The sequence below is a fragment of the Taudactylus pleione genome, unplaced genomic scaffold, assembly GCF_031769625.1.
Source record: "Taudactylus pleione unplaced genomic scaffold, aTauple2 ptg000018l, whole genome shotgun sequence".
Lineage (NCBI taxonomy): Eukaryota > Metazoa > Chordata > Amphibia > Anura > Myobatrachidae > Taudactylus > Taudactylus pleione.
In genome coordinates this window covers 18,343,013-18,349,352 of record NW_028284420.1, presented here as the reverse complement: position 1 = coordinate 18,349,352, position 6,340 = coordinate 18,343,013, and the positions used below count along the sequence as shown (strand labels likewise).

At 37.6% G+C, this 6,340-nt stretch overlaps 1 pseudogene; it reads right to left on the bottom strand.

The window, feature by feature from the left end:
- Positions 1–1,151: 1,151 nt before the first annotated feature.
- On the bottom strand, positions 1,152–1,269 carry LOC148540701 (5S ribosomal RNA; annotated as a pseudogene).
- Positions 1,270–6,340: the final 5,071 nt, after the last annotated feature.

The window sequence follows — 6,340 nt, the reverse complement described above, 5'->3', positions numbered from 1 at the left end:
TCAAGGGGTGTTGCTGTCCTGGGGTGTATCTTACTTATACCCCCATTGATAAGGACTGATTGATACATTATGCTAATTCATGGTGACATCACTTCCGGTTCGCGACTGAGCAACCACGATGTTCTGAGGACAATTCCAGCCGGATCGGAGGGGCCATCACCTCAAAAAAGTAATTCCATAAAGATGGTTCCATATGAAAGTGTCTATAGCCAAAGGATACTTAGTTCCAAAGATCGTGGATGCGGGACCCACTTCCGGGTCTCCACATCATTTCTGCCCATACATAGTACTGACTTCCGCCTGTCTCCTGGACCCGCTATGCGCACGCGCGCTCCGTGACACTGGCAGCGTTCTTCTCCACCCTTCACCTGTTCAATGTCCATTCACCTCCATTTGGCTTCGCGCATGCATATGGCCCTCATGTGGAAATCTGGTCACAGTGTGCCTCTCGTTCTCGACCACCATTTTAGTGAAGTCCATTGGATGTAGACAGCAAATGACACTAGTCCATTTCTCCAAATTACCATTTAATTTGTGTCTGTACACTATGGTAAAAGAACAGTGTTAGATTGAGTATACACATTATTTCTCCAGGTCGACAATGCAAATAAAATTAAACCTATATCTATATGGGCTCATATGATTGTGACAGATGGACATATGAACAACAATAAACATGTTATATTAACTAGTTTAAAATCCATACATATGGAAAACATATTGGTAGTGGAAGTTGGAAAAATTACAAGGAGGTTTCAATGTCATATCTATATGGGCTCATATGAAAAATTAGAAAGAGGTTTCAATGTCATGTCTATATGGGCTCATATGAATGCGACAAGTGGACATATAAACAATCACGAGTATGTTAAAATAACGAGTTTAGAATCCACACAGATGGCAAACATGATGGTAGGAGAGATGCGAAGAATTTTAAAGAAATTCCAGTGTCATATAGTTTCTTATAAAAATGCAGTCATTTAATGTTCAAGTTGTTTCTTCTGGAAAAGCACTATTTTGTAGTCCATAATTCCAGACCAAATGTCCTGAGGAAAAAAGGCTCTTAACTCTGAACATATTATTCCTAATATGCCTTTCAGGTAGCCAGTAAAATTCCTTCACTTATGCACCCTTAGGCATATGTGCAATAATATCTACAGCACCTGGTATTCCCTGGAGGTCCCCTTCCAAGTACTAACCAGGCCCAATTATGCTTAGCTTCCAAGATTGGACGAGATTGGGCATTAACATAATGGTCTGGCTGTTGGTATCAAAACAGCAATTTACGCCCTTTAAGAATCGACCATCACAGGAATAGGGCTATCTCGTAGCTTTCATTAAAGCCATGTGGAGTCAAAGTGTTCAATTCGAAAATCCAAAACATCTCTCTTCTTGACAGTTTATTCCCTAAGTCACCTCCTCTCTCGCCAAGGGTGACATGTTCGATTGCTTTAAATGTCAGATGTTCTGGATTAGATCCGTGATGTGAGATAAAATGCTTAGAGATGGCATGTCCTTCCACTTTGTTTCTTATATTCCGGATATGTTCCTGTATTGTTATTTTAAGTGGTCTCTTGGTTTTTCCTACATATTTAGTACCACACTTCTTCCACACTTCTTCTTTTAGTACCACACTTCTTCTAAGAATTCTATGGATGTTTTATTAAAATGGGATGTGAATTTCAAATTCATATCATTGTCCATAATATACAATAAAAACTGTTTAAAATCCTCTTCCGATCCTTCTCAGATCATTAAAATATCATCTATGTACCTCTTATAAAAAAAAATTTTTTCCTTAAAAGGGTTATTTTTATATATGAACCAATTTTCCCAGCATCCCATAAAAATATTAGCGAAACTTGGGGCAAAGATAGTATCCATTGCAGTGCTACATGTTTGCCGATAAAACACATCTAAAAATTTTAAATACTTGTGATTCAAGATAAAATACATAAGATCACATAAAAATTTTTGATGTGTGGCACTGATGGACTCATCCTTCTCCAGCATGTCTCTACATGCATTCACTCCTTTTTCATGTTCAATGCATGTATACAATGCTTGTACATCTATTGTGACCCAATTGTATGATTCTTGCCATTTTATTCCTTCTATGCATCGTAAAATGTGAACAGTATCTTTCAAGTATGACTCCAATCCTATAACATATTTTTGGAGGAAAATGTCCACATATTCGGATAGATGTGAAGTCAATGAATCTATGCCTGCCACTAATGGTCTACCTGGAGGGTCTACCAAAGATTTATGTATTTTTGGCAGGAAATAGAATATGGGGGTAGTGGGACTGGTCATCATGAGGTACTGGAATTCGTCTTTAGTCAAAATTCCATTGTGTAATCCATACACCAATAAAGTTCTCAATTCATCTGTATATTCAATTAGTGGGTCCTTCTCCAATTTCATGTAGGAGTCCGCATCCCCCAATAATCTCATAGCTTCTTTCAAATATGATGATCTATCCATTATGACCAGCCCCCCCTTTATCAGCTTGTTTTATGATAATATCAGTGTCCTTTTGTAATTTTTTTAATGCCTGTTTTTCATCATTCCTTAAATTTTGTTTCTTCAAGGGTTTCATATCTATTTCACATAAATCTTTCTTTACCTTCTCATAAAAAATATCTATGTGACTTCCTTTTGACTCCAGTGGATAGTACGTCGATTTCCCCTTCAGGCCTGATTTGAATGGATTTTCATTATAGTTCCTAATAGGTGCCAGTTATTTTCTCAAAAAATGTCTCTTTAATGTCAGATTCCTCACAAATTTGTTCAAATCAATAAAAACACCAAATTTGCTCATATTACTTGTAGGGGCATATTTAAGTCCTTTACTGAGCAAATTTATTTCAGGAATGGTCAAGATGTGGCTGGAGAGATTAAAAATACCTTTTTGGTTTAGGTCTATCAGAGGTACCTCCTTTTGAGGCTTCTTCCTTCTACCGCCCCGAGTTCCTCTTCTTCTCTTTTTCTCCTTTTCATAGGTGAGGCTAGTCTGGTGGTCTCTCTTAACGGCGGTCTTCTTATATTTCCTTGTGTGTCTGGTCCTGGAGATAAAAAATAGTCTGTATCACTGTTGGAGTCAAGACGCTGTAATGTTGTAAATCTATTACGATTCTGGACCATGTTCAATCTTGGATATTCTTCAGTATCCTCATATCTTTTATTGTAGAACTTCTGTCTCGGGGCTTGCTTCCAATTATCTACTTGCTGAAATGCGGGTCGATCTTTAGTTGCTGCACCAGTTCTACTCCAGTTTTTAATTTTGTTCAATTCGTAGTCCTGTTTATCTCTAATAAATGTATTTTCTTTGCCTTTGATGACTAGTTCTTCAATTTTCTCCAATTTCTTGATGAGTACTTTCTCATTTCCTTTCTCATTTGCTGCTGTTACTGTGTGCAGGCCCTTTGATTAATTTTTATGTCTGTTTTATGGTATATGTTTGTCTAGCACACTGCACTTTATAAACATCTTAATAGAGCTCTAATTGCTGCTATTACTGTTTGCAGGCCCCTTGATTTATGTTTGTTTTTTATGTGAATAAATTGTATATGATTATCACTTTCATCACTTTGTAGATATAATCACTAAGACCCTTTGTTTTATCTTATATTATATGCAACACACCAGGCACTTTATTCAACTACACTTACACATGTTTTTCTGAGGACAATTAACCCATTGTCCTATATCAGTTGTTTTAGCAGACACCTATCACATTAGGGTGTGTGGTTGCCTTATAACACATTTGAATCATCACGTAGAGGAGAGTTGTGCCAGGTTGTCGCTATTTTCATACTATTATTATTTATCTATTTTGGGTATTCTTGATTTGTGCGGCCTCCTGTAGCTGCTCCTCACTAAATATAATTATGTTTAGAATTAATGACAGGACAACCAAAAGGAGTGATCTCTGTCAAAAGATCTTTAATGAGGGTAACATTATAATAAATAGTGAAGCTCCGATAGAGAACCTAGATAATATGTTTTGGGACATTGAAAAATCAAAGATAAAAGAGATTAAGGCATGGTGGGACATCAAAGGCCTAGAACATTATATTTCTGTGAATAGGATTCCAAGAGGCCCGAGAATTGTAAAAAATCCCACCTTTGGACTAGACAAACCTGATTTTATTAAAGAATGGGACAGAATTTTACATAGGTGCTCCCTTGACCTCATGAAGCTGATTATATGTGAAAAAAAGAAATTAATCACTGATCTAGAAAAAGACATTATGAATAAAGAAACACAGATGCAGGATCAGAAAGAGAATGAGGAGTATAAAGAAAATGAGAAAGTACTCATCAAGAAATTGGAGAAAATTGAAGAACTATTCATCAAAGGCAAAGAAAAGAAATTTATTAGAGATAAACAGGACTACGAATTGAACAAAATTAAGAACTGGAGTAGAACTGGTGCAACAACTAAAGATCAACCCACATTTCAGCAAGTAGATAATTGGAAGCAAGCCCCGAGACGGAAGTTCTACAATAAAAGATATGAGGATACTGAAGACTATCCAAGATTGAACACGGTCCAGAATCGTAATAGATTTACAACATTACAGTGTCTTGACTAAGAATTCTGCCTTTGAACCTCTATATACGCCTACCTATACCTTCTAATATCCTACCTATAAACCTCTAAGGATGACGCTAATTTGCGTACGCAGTCATACATTAAATAAAGACACCAGACCTAGAATCTGTGGTTCCAAAGCACAAAGTATTATTCAAGTAAAAGTACAGCAGTTACACGCTTTAATCCTCATATAATCTTAGCGCAAAGAGATTATAAAGACCCAAGTACAATTATACATATGCAGCGCTCTCTGGTCCAGATGTTAAGCATCAGCAAGAAACCACTCGTCAACCCAGCCTCTAACAACTGGGGGTCTCTGGTTTCCTGCCTCATGCAACATCCTTACAGTTGTTCATATAATGTACATTTTGTTGCTTGAAGTCTCTGCGGTCCATAAGTTGAGAATGCATGTTGCGATCTCTCCATCGATATTACCAGAATACTGTGGAGAGAGTACGCATCAGTACAATTCCAAACATGGCTTACTTATCACGTATAAAACCTTAGTTACGAAATAACCTTTATTTCATAGCAATTATAGTAAATGTGCATACTTGAATCTTATACCTTAAAGCTTATGGAACCTTGTATGTGAATATGTAAGGTGTGAGAATGTGGGGTTTGATGTAAAGACGCTAGTTAACTTGGGGCAGATGCGTGTGCATGGAGCTAATATTCAACGTTTTCATACAGGGTCTTATGCATTCACTAATATGTGACTAGTTAACAGCGCAATTGTGCGTATTAATGTGTGTATGAGAAATGGTGCACTTAAATCTCACTTAAACTAAGTGAACACCTAGCAGTGTGGAATGCTGAGCCTTATAGTTCCATGACTTGCACATGTCCCAGCAGCCCCCACCCTTTTCAGGCTCCAAAATACTGGTCTTTGTTCTCCCAGTGCCTGTGTGGATGCAAATTAGCACAGCTTCAAGACCCAAACCTCAGATAACACTCTTGGCTTTGAAGGTATTTTATTGTAGGAAGCCTGCTAATGTAAGGTGCTACAAATGACCCTCTTGCTGTATTCGAGCAGGGCCACCTGGAGTGAGAGCAGACGTTATGTCCATGAAGCTTGTCTACACAGGCAAGTTGTCACGTGGCCATTTGCTCTGTTTAGCTAATGCAATCCAATTTTGACATACTGTACAGCCATTTCTGAAATATATCCTTTAGGGGAATTATAATTAATTACACACTTTATCCAGAGCACCCAAACAACGTAAAGTCATGAAATGGGCTTTTGATGAATCGCCGTAACTTATGGTAATGGTCACAGATGCAATCGCATGATGCTGATAGTAATATCGCCTCATGTACTAAAGTGTGAGTTTATCTAAAATGGCGCTTAGGCGGCCATTCGTAAAATGGCGTCTTGCGATCTCATTTCCAAGATGGCGTCTTGCGGCCAGTCGCAAGATGGTGTCACTGCGATTCAATTTTAAACTGATCTTGTCTCAGCCAATAATCCAGCTTCGACAGTCCACCCTTTGATAGCAAATAACATGCTATCACAATCTGATTTTAAAATATAATTTAGGCGTACATTTATATACTATTTAGTGTTATTATGGGATGGCACAAGGTGGTTCTTAATCCATCAATAATGTGTCTCTGAGTGGGGACATAAAACTACTATTATATGCACACCGCGGATCTTGGAAGATCATGTGAAAGGTGTGGGGATACACCAGTCCTATAAAGGCATTCTTGAAAGTGAAATTGAGACTTTACATT